Below are 18,808 nucleotides of genomic sequence, written 5' to 3'. Positions count from 1 at the left end.
AAACACAATTATAATCACAATGCACATACATAAAATACGACTTCAAATGGGGAATACGATTTTACCTCATTGTAAATGCAAGCAAATCACCCTCAAAAGTCAGTTTTAAGGTCACTGCATTCCATGGAGTGACGGCAGCATGTGAGAAAATAGAACAGTGAGATTCAGTCTTCAGGAATATTTTTAAACCAAGAATTTACAATAAGGCCAGCTGAGCATGGTATAGCTGTACAGCTGCCTGAACATACATTGAAGACAAATTTCTCACAGCTTTAAATACCACCAGTGTTTTAAAGTTGTAACTTTAGAGTCCCTATTGTAAATGATAGCTGCATTACTTTGATAATTTGTAGTAGATTTTGCTGGTCTAACTATTGATACCTCTTTTCATTTCATTTTTTTTAAAATTAGGGCTTTGTTGTGTCCATTTCTCTTAATATAATTTTATTCTTGAAAGTGGACATCTTCCAATCAAATTATCTGACATAGTTGATAAAAACTTTGTTTGATTCTGTGATTTTATTTAGAAGCATTTATAGACATTTCTGCCACATATACAGAAAGGGATCGGAAAATACTTAGAAGCCATTTTACAAAGGCGTGGGAGGGCTAATGCACGGGTTGCGTGCAGCCAATTGGCTCTACCGCCAGGGTAGCGTGTGCATCCAGCGGTAATTCTGATTTTTGGCGCGTGTGCTGAATCCCACAGTAGAAAATAATTTTCTATTTTCTACTGTGGGGGTGTTCCTGGCGGTAACCAGCAGTGCACCCACATTGGCATGTGCTGCATGGTTACCATGTGGGTAGCGTCTGAGCCCTCACCGCTAGGTCAATAGGTGGCGGTAAGTGCTCAGGCCGTAAATAGGCAAACACTAATTTTTCCCCAGCGTGGTAAAAAAATGGCCCAGCGCCGAGCCTAAAAGATGCGCCCACACTACCGCAGGCCACTTTTTACCATAGCTTTGTAAAAGGACCCCTTACCTAGGCCAGAATATTAAAGACAATATCCAAATAACTAACTCACAGTTGTTTTCTATTATATATATACATATATATATATTTTTTTCACTTTTTAGAAAATTAAAAGTTTTTGAAAAAGTTACTCCCATGGAAAACAAACTGTTTTACTCATGAGGACCAGCTGTTTGCAAGTAGAATTATGTAAACTGTCAAACAACCCACTTAGTTTTTGCTGCATTTAGCAGAAACATTCCCCAGAGAGGGGTTAGGGCCAATGTTTCCACTAAGCAGCCAGGACCTGCCAATCTCTTGTGAATGAAAGGGCCATCCTTTAGCACCACCCTGGTTCCAGTTGCTTAGTAGGAATACTGGTTAGGGTATGGACTGCAACAACATATGCATTTTTTTAAATTGTATGCATTGATTAGCCAAAAATGATGTCCTCAGGAAAATTGCAAGTGCTGTTGTTACTTTTTCCTTGGTGTAATTTCACTTTGAAATTGATGCAAATGATGGGCTTTCCAGCAATATGGACAGTATGAATTTTGCTCTCCGTATGCATTGCAATTCCTGTCTCTTTTCTCTACTGTATTTATAAAAAAGTCTCTATTAGCTCTCATTTTCGGTAGTCATGAAAATCAAGTACCAGCTTCTTTTAACCAAATCTAGACGCCTTGGAGGTCAGTTTTCTCCGAAAATACCGCATTTGTAGTTCTTGCAACTACTAATAATTGTCCTACCAGCCTATATGATGATATGCAGAAGGATGGAGTCCTCATGGGAACCACAACACAATGAAAACAATGAGACAAAATGATGATGCACATTTACAATCACCTCCCTCCCCTCTTTCACAATGGATGTCAGTAAGTAGGTTTGAAATATGCGTTTTCTAGCCCCTTTTTTTTTAGTCTGTTCCTTTCTTGGTTCAATTAGGTATGCAGAAATATGCAACTTGGTTTTAAATCTTATTCATATGATTCCTGTCATTCGTACACTTCATTGAAGCTTGGATTTTGAGACACGATTTTCCTATTGAGCAGACTGTATTTTACCTCCCTGTTTCCTTAAGTTGGAGGAGCTATTTTATTTATTATGGACTTCCCTCCTTTTTTTTTGTTTTTGTTTACAATTGGCATTCCATATCGACGTGCTCTTGGACCATTTGGAAAGCTGGTAATTGCTTTAGCGTCTTTAGCCCTCTTTCTCCTTTAAATTTTCTGGATTCAGCCCAACCGCCTGTTTATTGAAACTGCTTGTGGAATCATGGCAGGCTTTTTCCTATCAGCTGAGATGTAAGTTTTTGTTTTGTTTTAATTTACTCTAGTAACATTGCTTAGCTTTTCTGATACCACTGGTAGATTTTTCTATTTTTGCTCTTTTAATAGGATAGAATGGTTCTGTGCACTTGTGTATTCAGCATTGTTGAGATTTATTTTTGCAGAGTACAGGTCTCTTTGTATTTAGCATTGGTGTAAATCAGTAGTTTGGCCCTGGTCACTGTTCATTGGGTTACCTTTGCAATTTGTTTTTTCATATTGCCCCATTGTCTTTGTGGCTTGGTTCTCTGTGTCTTTTTCTCCTTCTTCCTGTCTTCTTTTTTCCTAGACTCCCTGAACGTTGAACCTAAATTAAAAATTATCTGGCATTAACTCCCTAAGGGCCCCTTTTACTAAGCCACGTAGGTGCCTATGAGCGCCCAAATGGAATTACTGCCCGACTACCGCGTGGCTCTTGTGGTAATTTCAATTTTGGCACGTGTCCGCTACGAGTGTCTGAAAAATATTTTTTATTTTCTTGCATGCATAGAGGATACGTGCCAAGTGGCATCTGACGCGCTTAGGTCATTACCGACCAAATTCTTTACCACTAGGTCTATGGCTGGCGGTAATGTCTCAGACCCAAAATGGACGCGAAATTTTCATTTTGCCGCATGTCCATTTTCGGCAAAAAAGGCCTTTTTTACAGGTGTTCTGAAAAATGATTCTACATGTGCCCCAAACTTGCAGGCCATTTTTAAGCACGCCTTTGTAAAAGGACCCCTAAATCTATAAAAGTCACCAAAAATTGCACGCACAAATTTGGGCATGCACCCAATTTAATTGAATGAGCTAATTAGCATAATTGGCTTTTAAACAAGCAATCATTGATGCTAATTAAATTTAATTGGAATTTACTCGCCTAACTTTTATGCACAAGTGAAAAAAAGGAGGTGTGGAAATCATGGAGTTTAATATGTGTTTGTTAACTTAATTGGTTAACTATCTAATCAGCGCTGTCAATTTGATCTTAAGCAATTATCAGCACTAATTGGCATTACGATTTACGCACAGAACTCGCTAAGCGTATTCTGTAATGTGGTGCGCATAAACTCTAAGTCGAAAAGTCGAATAGGGGATGTGGCCATGGATGGGACGTAGGCATTTCTAAAATCTATGTGCGCTGTTATAGAATACACCTAGCTCTGCGCCTAATTTAGGTATCAGAATTTACACCACGTAAAACATGGCGTAAATGGCCACGACTAAATTTGGTTGCATGGAGACGCACTCTGTTTATTCTATATACCACGTGGAAATGTAAGCCTATTCTATAAAATTTAGGCGTACTTTAGAGGATACGCCTAGGCGTATTTGTTTCCCGCACAGATTTTTCTGGCGCCATATATAGAATCTAGCCCAATAAGGATATTCCAGATTCCCAAGGTAGAAAATTTGTAGAAAATGTATTATTAGATTGGCTCAATATGTAGCCATTCCCACATTGTTTGAATTCTGGTACCTGCCCTTTTGCTTGGTTGCCAACTCTGAGATGACACCTACAGGCACAGGTTATGAAGGCCATCACACTTGTGCAACTTGTATGGGCATAAATTACACCAATGTTGAAAGGGAAAGTATTTTTGTACTTTGCTTTGAAAACTACACGAGGAACATTTTACACATTCTTGTCCAAACTTTACCCATCTCCATCCTGGAAAAACTTTCACTTACTGCAGGTAAGAGTATGCATGAAATGGCATTATGAACTTCCTTCTACCTGCATATAAATTTGCCTGGAGCTTAATAAGCTTTTTCCCTGCACAGACCTTTGTTTTCTGTACATCTATGCATTTTAAAATTACCCCCATGTGTTTCTCACATTTAGTTATGAGAGTTATGAGACAAATCGTCAACTAGTCTGTCTGAGCTGTTTGAACTGCAAGACTGATTTGTGAGCCTCAGCAGTCCTCTGTTCGCACCCCCACAGTGTTTTCTGACTGTTCTCCACTGGCTTATGCTGTGCCAGGGTTCCATTCTATTGCCTCTTCATAAACACAAACTAGGCAAAGTCTAGTTAGAATGGATTTTTAGTAAAGTGAAACCAGAGCTACAGCATCTCAGCTTACAATTTATAATACAAAAAGAGGATTCTTTCTTCAAAAAAGAGAAATTACCGCAAAAATATTTCTGACTTAATTTAAGAGTTTGCATCCAACACACTGGGAGAGAAACTTTGTACGCTGCATCACTGGTCTTTAAAAGACGGCAGAACCTTGGTGTTGTTCAAGAACCATGAAGCTACCTGGTTTTCATGTACAATCACAAGGACGCAAATGAGTTTTGGTGTTTAGTGATTTACTTTTAAATTACATCTAAACCAGACCAGCTCAGAAAACCAAAATAATACAAAAGAAAATAATGTGTTCTGATTTTAATTTTCATCCTTGAATGCATGCCTTCAGTAGTTAAACGAGGCCCCACCAGATGACCCAGTTATGTTTCCATAGGTTCTTTCTAAGTGCTGGCAGGAAAGCATAGGCTTTATTGACTAACATAAGTCTTGATCTGAAAGTAAATAAAAAAAATCTTAAGTTTACCATGCAAACCAGACTTACCGGTCTCCTCCTGCAAGGTTTAAAGCGATGTTGCTTACTTGCAACAGGCTTTTCCCACAGAGAGCAGGATTAATCAGGCACACAATTGGGTGATGTCATCATAAAATGCCAGCACAGAACTGGTCTTCCAGAGGTCATAACTAGTATAAAGTGTTGTGCATGCATGGCCCTTCCCATAGTGCAGTGTTCCAAATTCAAGAAAGTGTGGAGTAAGCACATGGGATCTTTTAGACAGAAGAGGTAATAGATGGTATGGATAGGCACACACCACCAAGGACACTAAGGTCCTCCCAAGGACTTTCACTAACCACACCCTCTCCAAAAGCCATTACATGAAGTGATACCCACAAGTGAGACTTCTCAGTCTGGAGTAGCCCCCACACTCTGGAATGCACTGCCTGAAGGGCTCCACTTATCACAAGACTATTTCTACTTCAGGAAGCAGGTGAAAACTTGGCTCTTCAACCAGGCCTTTAATGGAAGAAGTAACTAACTTGTTAGTCTCACTCACACACACAAGGATTGACTCGGGCTGCACATACTGCAGCGGGATATGTTTATCCACTCCTACCCTAGCTGAGGTAATATTTAACCATCTCTCTGACCTCATGTGCAACTTTCTTCAAATTAGTCACCTTACTTTCTAACTCTTCCTACTTTCTTACCTATCTATATGTTACAACTTTGCTTTACCCTTCACTAGCAATTATAATATTCTATTATGTATTGCGTTGACATTGCAAATAGTATACCATGCCATATTTTGTATTGTTAGTTGAATATTTTTACTGCTGTAACTGCCTATCGCTCATGTTTGATCTATTCTTACTATACACTGCCTTGAATGAATTCCTTCAAAAAGGCGGTAAATAAATCCTAATAAATAAATAAATGGTAAGGGGTTGGGATTTGATATACCGCCTTTCTGTGGTTACAGTCAAAGTGTCGGGAATGCCAAGTCTGTTGGGGTCAAAAGGAGAAAAACAGATACATAGGCTTTCTGATGAATTTAGTTCTTTTAAGATAAAGAGCAAAAGTCCATTTGCAGTCCAGAGTGTGGACGGAATTCACATAAGGAAGCTTGTATGGTTTAGGATAAAATATGGACAGTACTATTTCTTCATATACATGACAATGTGTGACCACTGTTCGAAGGAATTTAGGATGAATAGCTAGGACCTTTTGATAAGTAAACAGAGTGTAAGTTTCATTTATTACTAAGGCGTACTTCAGATTCTTCTAGCCAAAGTAACTGCTACTAGAAAAAAGTACTTTCCAGGATAGATATTTGAAAGGTGTGGATCCTATGGACTCAAGAGGAGGTTTCATGAGAGAACTAAGAATGACTCTGAGGTCTCACAATACAGGAAGCTTCTGTACTGATAGTTTGAAAAGGGATGGAAACCAAGCATGAGGATGTTATAATGCTGTTACATCGCTCCATAGTGCGACCGCACCTGGAGTATTGTGTTCAGTTCTGGTCGCCTCATCTCAAAAGAGATATAAAAGAATTAGAGAAGGTGCACAGAAGGGCGACAAAAATGATAAAAGGGATGGGACAACTACCCTATGAGGAGAGGTTAAGACGGCTAGGACTCTTTAGCCTGGAGAAAAGGCAGCTGAGAGGTGATATGATAGAGGTTTACAAAATAATGAGTGGGATAGAGCGGATAGATGTGAAGCGTTTGTTTACGGTTTCTAACAATAATAGAACCAGGGGACACAAGATGAAATTAGAATGTGGTAGGTTTAAAACAAATCGGAGAAAGTTTTTCTTTACTTAGCGCGTAGTTAGATTCTGGAACTCATTGCCGGAGAAGGTAGTGATGGCAGCTGGCCTTCCTGAGTTTAAAGGTGGTCTGGACAGATTTCTGAAGGAAAAGTCCATTGATCATTATTAAGTTTTGGGGTTTTGCCAGGTTCTTGGGGCCTGGATTGGCCGCTGCCAGAGACAGAGTGCTGGGCTTGATGGACCTTTGGTCTTTTCCCAGCGTGGCAGTGCTTATGTGCTTATGTAAGAAGAATCTCTCATGAATCTGGAAATGACTGGACACAGGAAAATATAGGCAATTTTTGAGGAAACTAGAATAAAGTTCTAAGCAAAACCTCTGAAAAAGGTATTCTGGTCCTGGTGCCCTGCAATAACGTCACTCATTTGTATGCCTGACTCAGTCCTGCTTGTAGATGGAAAATGATGTTTAGCAGATGGTTCAACTAAGGCCAGTCCTGTGGAAGTTGCTGCTGACACCAAGTAGCCCAAGCGGGTGCCTGCAACAAAGCCACACAGGCATCTGCCAAAATAGCTGCAGCAGAGGGTTATGCTGGAAGGGTAAAGCCAGGAAGGAGGCTGCAATTACAGAACAATGGAAGCCGGTGTAACTGAAAAACAGAAGGTTGCACTGCAAAAAAATCTTGAAGAAGATGTAGTCCCCAGCAGGGGGGTACTGCACACGTGCTACATATATATGCTTAGCCATTCTGGCTAGTGCAGAAGCATATCACCGAAAAATGGCAAAGCAAGAAAAGGTGCAGCAATAGCCTTTAGAACGCAGCTGACCTCAGCAGACTATTAAGAAAGTCAGTGTCCACAGTAGAACTGTGAAGGCTGCACTACAGCATGCAGAGGAGAAAGAATAGACCCAAACATATCTAGCCATGCTAGGGAAGAGGAAGTGAAATAGAATAAAAACATCTTCACACAATGCAGCTGAGAACTGCTAGGGCTCAGAACTTCATCCTTCTTGCCTTTTTTTTTTTTTACAAACAGAAATGGGAGCAGAAGAGCCTGGAGACCAGTTCCAAAGGCAGCTCACTTAGAGCAGAGAACGTGAATCGAGATGCTGGGGACAGGAATCTAGCAGACGAATACGTAGTACATGGGACTTGCCCAGTGGCCATAAGGGCCAAAGTAAGGTCCAGGAGGGAATCATACCATCAAACATATTGCACATACTCAAGAAAATAGTTATACACCATTTCTGTAGCCAGGGAGGAAATAAAGACATACAGCTCGCACCATGAACACCTCTTAAGGCAGCGGGGTGGCTGCAGTGTACAAAATAATTCAGCTGCGGGAAACCAAGAATAGGCACTGCCGGTATGAAAAAATGGCAGGAGGAAAAAAATGCCATTCTGTTGGGTTCAGGTAGATATAAAAAGGAATCCGCCAGCAAGGCAAGAGAGACAGAATTAAAAATAAATGCTGCTAGCAAAGGCCGAAGGGCTCCTTGTGTAGAGGCTTCCTGCCGTTCGCTGGCATTTGGGAGCTAGTCATAAACATGCTTCCCCTAAAGCTGCAGAAACCAGGGTTCCCAAGAGAAAAACGCTACTAATAAGTAATAAAACCACACTTACGTCGGCAATAATGAAGGGTGAAGTGGGGGAAAAAAAAATAATACAAACTGAATACTTGCTGTTGTCACACAGAAAAGGTTGAATAAAATAAATAATTAATTTTAGCCACAGGTCACTCTCCTTATAGGCGCAGCCCAGGGAAGGAGTGTAGCAGGAGGGGTGGGGAGAGAGACCTGCTACGTTCCTTCCCTGGATTTGAAAATCCACGGTGATTCAGTCACCTAAATGAATCAAAATTGCCTGTAATTTAAATAAGCAGCAAAAATGCACGGATGACCGGTCATCATTAGGCCTTTTCAGTCTGAAACATTTAGTTGCAAGTATAATATTCACACGAAATAACATTTTGAAATCCATCCAGTCAAATAGCTCAGTCTTTCCCCATACAACACACGCCCATTCTGGGTCTGAGAGCTTACCGGCAGCCATTGACCTAGCGGTAAAGTTTCACGCGGTAACCGGGCGGTAATGACCTACATGCGTCAAATGCCACTTGGCGTGAATCCGATACGCGCGTCTGAAAATGAAAATTATTTTTCGGATGTGCGTATCGGATGCGCGATAAAAATGAATTTACCGCAAGAGCCACACGGTAGCTGGGAGGTAACTCCATTTTGGCTCACGTGGAGCTCACGCAGATGCCTACGCGGCTTAGTAAATGGGCCCCCGAGTGAGCTAAACACAACTATTTCAATGTATTGATCTTAACAAGGGAGGAGCCCCACCAAGAACTGAATAATTAACCTTGCAGCAACACCTTGAACCTTTAGTCATCTCTTCAACAAAACGTTTCAGTAGCATTACAATAGTCCAACAAACTTTAAACCAGCACCTGTCCTACACTTTAAAAGCGCTTCGCACCAGGCGATGTGGATGATGTCGCCCACAGGTGAGAATATGGCCTCCTTGTCCTCGGAGAAAAGAAATGTAAATGCCAATTAGCCCACATCAAGGAGAGGCACAGACACTAGACAAAGGCAAACTAAAACAAGAAAATTAAATGGAAAAAAAGAAAAAATAAACAATCCCGCACAGTTTATTTATTTAAGCACAAAACATTTTTTGTCTTAATTTAGATCATATCCTAGAACTTAGCCAAAGTGCAAGATTTTTTATTAAGTACAATCAATAAGGGTCAGAGTCAGTAAAATGCACCAGATGTAAGATCTGTACTGAATACTGCTTAGAGCTGATTCCCACGACCAATTTTGGGCACATGGACTTACACCAAGTAAAACCTAGTTTAAATTCTGATGCACAGGTTGAGTGTGCAACCCCAGAATTCTCTATCATCAAAACTAAAATTATGGGCACACCCCTGATCCGCCCATGCACCTCTCATGATCACACCCCCTTTGGGTTGCACACGAGAATTCTGGTGCACAACTTTATAGAATAGAGCACAGACAGAAGCTCATACAAATCCAAATCATTGCTGATTAATACCAATAATTGATGTTAATTGGCTTATTAAGTAATTACTTTGTGCTTGCATCTAAGGATTGCGTTCAAAATTTCAGTGACCTTTACAGAATAGTGCCAGTCCCATTTCAGCAATGCCTAAAATCTGTGCGTTTTTTTCTAGCAAAAAAGGTGCTGGTACTCAAATGCCAGGCCACCTTTCAGAATCTATGACAAGGCAGAATTGTTGTGTAGAGCCTGAGCTTTTTCATTAAAACTTGGGGACCATGGGCCAATTTTAGCAGACAATGGGAAAAGTGCCGGTACTCTATACCCCTAAGTACCCCTTCAAAAAAAGCCCTGCCTAAAACTAACATATATCACTGCTCTGCACCTCCTTTATAAGTACACATATTTTCGGCAATGTTATAAGACCCTTCTGGAGCATGCATAACAGCTGTTTTACATTACAGAACCTTTATAAAAAATACTCCCTAAGCTGCATTAAAACTGTTCACTAAGCCACATTAACAGCCAGTTTTAAATGGGGGCATTATCTGCCAATGTTAACACCCAGTATAATGAAGGAAATTATGCCTTACATAAACTGGGTGTTAAAACAGGTGTTTTATGCTAATAACACTGATGTGTTACTGCAGAAGGGTGTGTGAGGTCAGCCAGGGCTGTTATTTTTTTTAACCTGCAGCTGCCTGTCAAGAAAAAGTTGTCCTCTCTCATGGCGATGGAGTAGATGGGAGGGGGGTGTGGGTGGTCCCAGGTCAACAAGGCTTTGAATCTCAAGTTAATAATAACAATACCACTTTTTATAGTGCCATTGAACGGTACTGATAACTATTCAGGCATAATCCTTCTAATTCTACCCTGCAACACAATGTAACCAAAGCTCATCGCAAACACTATATAACTCTCCTTCTCTGCTATTCCCAATGTGTCTGTAACACATGAACCTTATTAGACTACAACATCACTTTGTATTTGTTTCTGTACCGGAGCTGGTGAACGCCTTCCGTAGGGTTACCATATGGCTCCAGAAAAAGGAGGACGGATTGATCCAGCCGGGTTTTACTTCCATTGCTTTCAATGGAAGTAATTGAGCCAGCCGGATTTTACTTCCATTGCTTTCAATGGAAAGCAATGGAAGTAAAACCCGGCTGGCTCAATCCGTCCTCCTTTTTCTGGAGCCATATGGTAACCCCACGGTACTATGTAAGCCACATTGAGCCTGCAAATAGGTGGGAAAATGTGGGATACAAATGTAACAAATAAATAAATAGAGTACAAAAGTTAAGTGCCAATTTGGCGTCTAGCTTCCATGCTATAATGGAGGTTACGCACCAAAACGGGGGTGAAGCGGCAAGGTATGTTAAGTACACTTAGGCACAATTCTGTAACTTAGGGGCCCTTTTACCAAGCTGCGGTAAAAAGTGGCCTGCGCTAGTTTGGATGCGTGAAATTAGCGCATGCCGGGGCATGTTTTTTACCGCAGTGGGTAAAAAAAGGTCTCTTTTTAATGGGGCGCTAAATGGCCGTATGCTAATATTAAAAGTAACATGCGGCAATTTACTACCTGAGCCCTTAACGCCACCTATTTACTTAGCAGTAAGGGCTCAAGCGCTACTCCTGCGGCAATCAGACAACGCGCGTTAATGTGGCCGTGCTGCCAATTACCGCCGGGAATGCCCCCGCAGTAGAAAAAGCGAATGCTATATACCTGTAGAAGGTATTCTCCGAGGACAGCAGGCTGATTGTTCTCACTGATGGGTGACGTCCACGGCAGCCCCTCCAATCGGAAACTTCACTAGCAAAGTCCTTTGCTAGCCCTCGCGCGCCCGCGCGCACCGCGCATGCGCGGCCGTCTTCCCGCCCGAAACCGGCTCGAGCCGGCCAGTCCAGTATGTAGCAAGACAATACACTTCAAGGGAAGACACAACTCCAAAGGGGAGGCGGGCGGGTTTGTGAGAACAATCAGCCTGCTGTCCTCGGAGAATACCTTCTACAGGTATGTAGCATTCGCTTTCTCCGAGGACAAGCAGGCTGCTTGTTCTCACTGATGGGGTATCCCTAGCCCCCAGGCTCACTCAAAACAACAACATTGGTCAATTGGGCCTCGCAACGGCGAGGACATAACTGAGATTGACCTAAAAAATTTACCAACTAACTGAGAGTGTAGCCTGGAACAGAACAAACAGGGCCCTCGGGGGGTGGAGTTGGATCCTAAAGCCCAAACAGGTTCTGAAGAACTGACTGCCCGAACCGACTGTCACGTCGGGTATCCTGCTGCAGGCAGTAATGAGATGTGAATGTGTGGACAGATGACCACGTCGCAGCTTTGCAAATTTCCTCCATGGTGGCTGACTTCAAGTGGGCTACCGACGCTGCCATGGCTCTAACATTATGAGCCGTGACATGACCCTCAAGAGCCAGCCCAGCCTGGGCGTAAGTGAAGGAAATGCAATCTGCTAGCCAATTGGATATGGTGCGTTTCCCTACAGCCACTCCCCTCTTGTTGGGATCAAAAGAAACAAACAATTGGGCGGACTGTCTGTGGGGCTGTGTCCGCTCCAGATAGAAGGCCAATGCTCTCTTGCAGTCCAATGTGTGCAGCTGACGTTCAGCAGGGCAGGAATGAGGACGGGGAAAGAATGTTGGCAAGACAATTGACTGGTTCAGATGGAACTCCGACACAACCTTTGGCAGAAACTTAGGGTGAGTGCGGAGGACTACTCTGTTGTGATGAAATTTGGTGTAAGGGGCCTGGGCTACCAGGGCCTGAAGCTCACTGACTCTACGAGCCGAGGTAACTGCCACCAAGAAAATGACCTTCCAGGTCAAGTACTTCGGATGGCAGGAATTCAGTGGCTCGAAAGGAGGTTTCATCAGCTGGGTGAGAACGACATTGAGATCCCATGACACTGTAGGAGGCTTGACAGGGGGCTTTGACAAAAGCAAACCTCTCATGAAGCGAACAACTAAAGGCTGTCCTGAGATCGGCTTACCTTCCACTTGGTAATGGTATGCACTGATTGCACTAAGGTGAACCCTTACGGAGTTGGTCTTCAGACCAGACTCAGACAAGTGGAGAAGGTATTCAAGCAGGGTCTGTGTAGGACAAGAGCGAGGATCTAGGGCCTTGCTGTCACACCAGATGGCAAACCTCCTCCAATGAAAGAAGTAACTTCTCTTAGTGGAGTCTTTCCTGGAAGCAAGCAAGATGCGGGAGACACCCTCTGGCAGACCCAAAGAGGCAAAGTCTACGCCCTCAACATCCAGGCCGTGAGAGCCAGGGACTGGAGGTTGGGATGCAGCAGAGCCCCTTCGTCCTGCGTGATGAGGGTCGGAAAACACTCCAATCTCCACGGTTCTTCGGAGGATAACTCCAGAAGAAGAGGGAACCAGATCTGACGCGGCCAAAAGGGAGCAATCAGAATCATGGTGCCTCGGTCTTGCTTGAGTTTCAACAAAGTCTTCCCCACCAGAGGAATGGGAGGATAAGCATACAGCAGACCTTCCCCCCAATCCAGGAGGAAGGCATCCGACGCCAGTCTGCCGTGGGCCCGAAGCCTGGAACAGAACTGAGGGACCTTGTGGTTCACTTGAGATGCGAAGAGATCCACCAGGGGGGTGCCCCACGCCTGGAAGATCTGTCGCACCACACGGGAATTGAGCGACCACTCGTGAGGTTGCATAATCCTGCTCAACCTGTCGGCCAGACTGTTGTTTACCGCCTGCCAGATATGTGGCTTGGAGCACCATGCCTTGACGGCGAGCCCAGAGCCACATGCTGACGGCTTCCTGACACAGGGGGCGAGATCCGGTGCCCCCCTGCTTGTTGACATAGTACATGGCAACCTGATTGTCTGTCTGAATTTGGATAATTTGGTGGGACAGCCGATCTCTGAAAGCCTTCAGAGCGTTCCAGATCGCTCGCAACTCCAGAAGATTGATCTGTAGATCGCTTTCTTGGAGGGACCACCTTCCTTGGGTGTGAAGCCCATCGACATGAGCTCCCCATCCCAGGAGAGACGCATCCGTGGTCAGCACTTTTTGAGGCTGAGGAATTTGGAAGGGACGTCCCAGAGTCAAATTGGAGCAAATCGTCCACCAATACAGGGATTCGAGAAAACTCGTGGACAGGTGGATCACGTCCTCTAGACCCCCGGCGGCCTGATACCACTGGGAGGCTAGGGTCCATTGAGCAGATCTCATGTGAAGGCGGGCCATGGGAGTCACATGAACTGTGGAAGCCATGTGGCCCAGCAATCTCAACATCTGCCGAGCTGTGATCTGCTGGGACGCTCGCACCCGCGAGACGAGGGACAACAAGTTGTTGGCCCTCGCCTCTGGGAGATAGGCGCGAGCCGTCCGAGAATCCAGCAGGGCTCCGATGAATTCGAGTTTCTGCACTGGGAGAAGATGGGACTTTGGGTAATTTATCACAAACCCCAGTAGCTCCAGGAGGCGAATAGTCATCTGCATGGACTGCAGGGCTCCTGCCTCGGATGTGTTCTTCACCAGCCAATCGTCGAGATATGGGAACACGTGCACCCCCAGCCTGCGAAGCGCCGCTGCTACCACAGCTAGGCACTTTGTGAACACCCTGGGCGCAGAGGCGAGCCCAAAGGGTAGCACACAGTACTGGAAGTGGCGTGCGCCCAGCTGAAATCGCAGATACTGTCTGTGAGCTGGCAGTATCGGGATGTGTGTGTAGGCATCCTTCAAGTCCAGAGAGCATAGCCAATCGTTTTGCTGAATCATGGGGAGAAGGGTGCCCAGGGAAAGCATCCTGAACTTTTCTTTTACGAGATATTTGTTCAGGGCCCTTAGGTCTAGGATGGGACGCATCCCCCCTGTTTTCTTTTCCACAAGGAAGTACCTGGAATAGAACCCCAGCCCTTCTTGCCCGGATGGCACGGGCTCGACCGCATTGGCGCTGAGAAGGGCGGAGAGTTCCTCTGCAAGTACCTGCTTGTGCTGGAAGCTGTAGGACTGAGCTCCCGGTGGACAATTTGGAGGTTGAGAGGCCAAATTGAGGGTGTATCCTTGCCGGACTATTTGGAGAACCCACTGATCGGAGGTTATAAGAGGCCACCTTTGGTGAAAAGCTTTCAACCTCCCTCCGACAGGCAGGTCGCCCGGCACTGACACTTGGATGTCGGCTATGCTCTGCTGGAGCCAGTCAAAAGCTCGCCCCTTGCTTTTGCTGGGGAGCCGCGGGGCCTTGCTGATTCGCACGCTGCTGACGAGAGCGAGCGCGCTGGGGCTTAGCCTGGGCCGCAGGCTGTCGGGAAGGAGGATTGTACCTACGCTTGCCAGAAGTATAGGGAACAGTCTTCCTTCCCCCGAAAAATCGTCTACCTGTAGAGGTAGAAGCTGAAGGCTGCCGGCGGGCGAACTTGTCGAATGCGGTGTCCCGCTGGTGGAGAGACTCTACCACCTGCTCGACTTTTTCGCCAAAAATGTTATCCGCACGGCAAGGCAAGTCCGTAATCCGCTGCTGGACTCTATTCTCCAGGTCGGCGGCACGCAGCCATGAGAGCCTGCGCATCACCACACCTTGAGCAGCGGCCCTGGACGCAACATCAAAAGTGTCATAAACTCCTCTGGCCAGGAATTTTCTGCACGCCTTCAGCTGCCTGACCACCTCCTGAAAAGGCTTGGCTTGCTCAGGGGGAAGAGCATCAACCAAGCCCGCCAACTGCCGCACATTATTCCGCATGTGTATGCTCGTGTAGAGCTGGTAAGACTGGATCTTGGACACGAGCATAGAGGAATGGTAGGCCTTCCTCCCAAAGGAGTCTAAGGTTCTAGCGTCCTTGCCCGGGGGCGCCGAAGCATGTTCCCTAGAACTCTTAGCCTTCTTTAGGGCCAAATCCACAACTCCAGAGTCATGAGGCAACTGAGTGCGCATCAGCTCTGGGTCCCCATGGATCCGGTACTGGGACTCGATCTTCTTGGGAATGTGGGGGTTAGTTAATGGTTTGGTCCAGTTCGCAAGCAATGTCTTCTTCAGGACATGGTGCAAGGGAACAGTGGACGCTTCCTTAGGTGGAGAAGGATAGTCCAGGAGCTCAAACATTTCAGCCCTGGGCTCGTCCTCCACAACCACCGGGAAGGGGATGGCCGTAGACATCTCCCGGACAAAGGAGGCAAAAGACAGACTCTCGGGAGGAGAAAGCTGTCTCTCAGGAGAGGGAGTGGGATCAGACGGAAGACCCCCAGACTCCTCGTCAGAGAAATATCTGGGATCTTCCTCTTCCTCCCACGAGGCCTCACCCTCGGTGTCAGACACAAGTTCACGGACCTGTGTCTGCAACCTCGCCCTGCTCGACTCCGTGGAACCCCGTCCACGATGGGGGCGTCGAGAGGTAGACTCCCTCGCCCGCATCGGCGAAGCTCCCTCCGCCGACGTAGTCGGGGAGCCTTCCTGGGAGGTGGCCGCGGTCGGTACCGCACGCGGTACCGACGTCGGGGACCTCAACCTGGGCGATGGGCCAGCCGGCGCCACGCTCGACGGTACCGGTGGCGCAAGCACCGCCGGTACCGGAGGGGTAGGGCGCAACAGCTCTCCCAGAATCTCTGGGAGAACGGCCCGGAGGCTCTCGTTTAGAGCGGCTGCAGAGAAAGGCTGAGAGGTCGATGCAGGCGTCGACGTCAGTACCTGTTCCGGGCGTGGAGGCTGTTCCGGGCTGTCCAGAGCGGAGCGCATCGACACCTCCTGAACAGAGGGTGAGCGGTCCTCTCGGTGCCGATGCCTGCTGGGTGCCGAATCCCTCGGCGACCCAGAGCTCTCGGTGCCGACACGGGGAGGAGACCGGTGTCGATGCTTCTTCGATTTCTTCCGAAGCATGTCACCGGAGCTCCCCGGCACCGACGAGGAGGACGTCGAATCCACCCGTCGCTTCCTCGGGGCCGAGACTGAAGAAGGTCGATCTCGGGGGGGCTGTACCGCAGGAGCCCTCAGGGTAGGCGGAGACCCACCCGAGGGCTCACCGCCACCAGCAGGGGAATGGACAGCCCTCACCTGCACTCCACCCGATGCACCACCGTCCGACGACATCAGCAGACGAGGTCCTGGTACCACCGACGTCGATGCAGCTATCCGATGTCTCGGCGCCGATGCAGAGGCCCGATGCCTCGATGCACTCGATGCAGGGGCGGCCGAGGAAGATGGTCTGGACGCTGACGACGTCGATGCACTCGAAGATCCCGGTGCCGATGCCGACGAAGAGCCCGAGAACAACACGTTCCACTGGGCTAGTCTCGCTACCTGAGTCCGCCTTTGAAGCAGGGAACACAGACTGCAGTTCTGAGGGCGGTGCTCGGCCCCCAGACACTGAAGACACGACGAGTGTCGATCAGTGAGCGAGATAACCCGGGCGCACTGGGTGCACTTCTTGAAGCCGCTGGAAGGCTTCGATGTCATGGGCGGAAAAATCACGCCGGCGAAATCAAAAGCCGAAATGGCGAAATTTGAAGCACCAAATTTAGAGGGAGAAAAAATCTCGACCGAGGCCGAAAAAAGGCCTACCCCGACGACGAAAGAAAACTTACCGGGGCAAAAAAGCTGGAAGTACGGGGAGGATTTACACGAAACCCGGCGGGGGGTTTCCGGAGCACTTCCCGACTAGGACAAAGCTTTCCCGAAGGAAAAAAAACACGTTCAAACAAATTGGACGCGCGAGGTCGACTTTCCGGGGCTCGACACGGCGAAAACACGACCGTACCGAGTGCGGACAAAAGAAGACTGGCCGGCTCGAGCCGGTTTCGGGCGGGAAGACGGCCGCGCATGCGCGGTGCGCGCGGGCGCGCGAGGGCTAGCAAAGGACTTTGCTAGTGAAGTTTCCGATTGGAGGGGCTGCCGTGGACGTCACCCATCAGTGAGAACAAGCAGCCTGCTTGTCCTCGGAGAATAGAAAATTATTTTCTAGCGTGGGAATCAGCGTGCGCTAACTTTGAAACTACCACAGGGCGCCCGCGCTACCCTGGCAGTAGTGTTGATTTACTGGGTGCTACCCGTGCAATAACCCTACCGCAGCTTAGTAAAGGGGCCCCCTCAGTACCTAAGTACTCTAGCGCTTAACTGCAAGGGGGCATTAACACTGGAGGGGTATCAGTGGGGTAAGGGCGTTCTGACTACACATGTGCGCACTTGATATAATATTGTTAGTTGTGCGTGCAAGTTCCTGCGTTTAGGCACATCCATTTATACCCACTATAGACATGGAGTAAGTAGGCGCACGTAATCTAGGCACGTCGTTGCCATGAGACCAGTTCCAAAACTCTTTCTCTCAGTTACGCAAAGAAATATTCTGCACATGCCTTAACCCGTCCTAGTGGTCCGACAGGCAGTTGGATTTTCAGTATAACCGCAATCAAAATGCATGACATAAAAGCACATATACTGAGTCTCCAATGCAAATTTGTCTCATACGTATTGAAAACCTGACAGGCTGTGGAGTCAGATGTTTGAAAAGCAGTAGGCTCCGGAACATGAGGAGGCTTCCAGAGCGCAACTCAATATTCCTTCAGATCTTCTTTTAAAACTGTTTAAATTAATGGTGGCACAATAGAAAGGAGTGTTTTTATGTGTAGGTGTGGATAGGGCAGAGGCAGAAGCAATGTCTTCAAAATCCCTTGCAGCTAAACTCATTAACATGTAAAAATATAAGGTGTTAGATCACACCTGGAGTTCGATATAAAGAGCCGCCTTAAAAAAAAAAAACACAGGCATACACCTTAGTCAAAAATGTTTGCATTCTTGTAGTGAAAGAATTCTTTTAGCAGTTAATTCAGCCAGGCTGGTACCACACATGTCCTCTAAAAGAAGATGTGTAGTCAGCTGAGGTCCTCTAGTGGTCAAGGTCAACATTACACAGTTTTCTCGATTTCTCAAAGGCAATGGGACACTTTTACACAGCGGCGGTAAGCCTAATGCGGGCTTACCGCTCGCTCTACCAGGACTACCGCCAGACCAACGCGGCTGCCGGCAGTAGTCCCGCCCTAAGCGCGTGCCATTTCCAGGGTTAAAAGAAAATCCCCGGAAATGGCTTGCACAGCGATAACCCAGCAGTAATCGGGCATCGCCGCATGCTGCCCAGTTATTGCCGGGTTAGCACAGGAGCTCTTATCTCCACCTCAGTGGGTGGCAGTAAGGGCTTCCCGCCACATGGCCATGCGGTAAGAGGCCTTGTGTGT

The 18,808-nt window shown here is 46.5% G+C and overlaps 1 protein-coding gene across 1 annotated transcript in view; it reads right to left on the bottom strand.

The window, feature by feature from the left end:
- Positions 1 to 18,808, bottom strand: part of LOC115476245 — an 85,707-nt gene that overhangs the window by 54,852 nt on the left and 12,047 nt on the right. The gene's annotated exons all lie outside the window — the stretch shown is intronic.

Source organism: Microcaecilia unicolor, chromosome 8 (genome assembly GCF_901765095.1).
Source record: "Microcaecilia unicolor chromosome 8, aMicUni1.1, whole genome shotgun sequence".
Taxonomy (NCBI): Eukaryota; Metazoa; Chordata; class Amphibia; order Gymnophiona; family Siphonopidae; genus Microcaecilia; species Microcaecilia unicolor.
The sequence above is the reverse complement of the archived record's forward strand: the minus strand, read 5'-3'. Positions and strand labels throughout refer to the sequence as shown.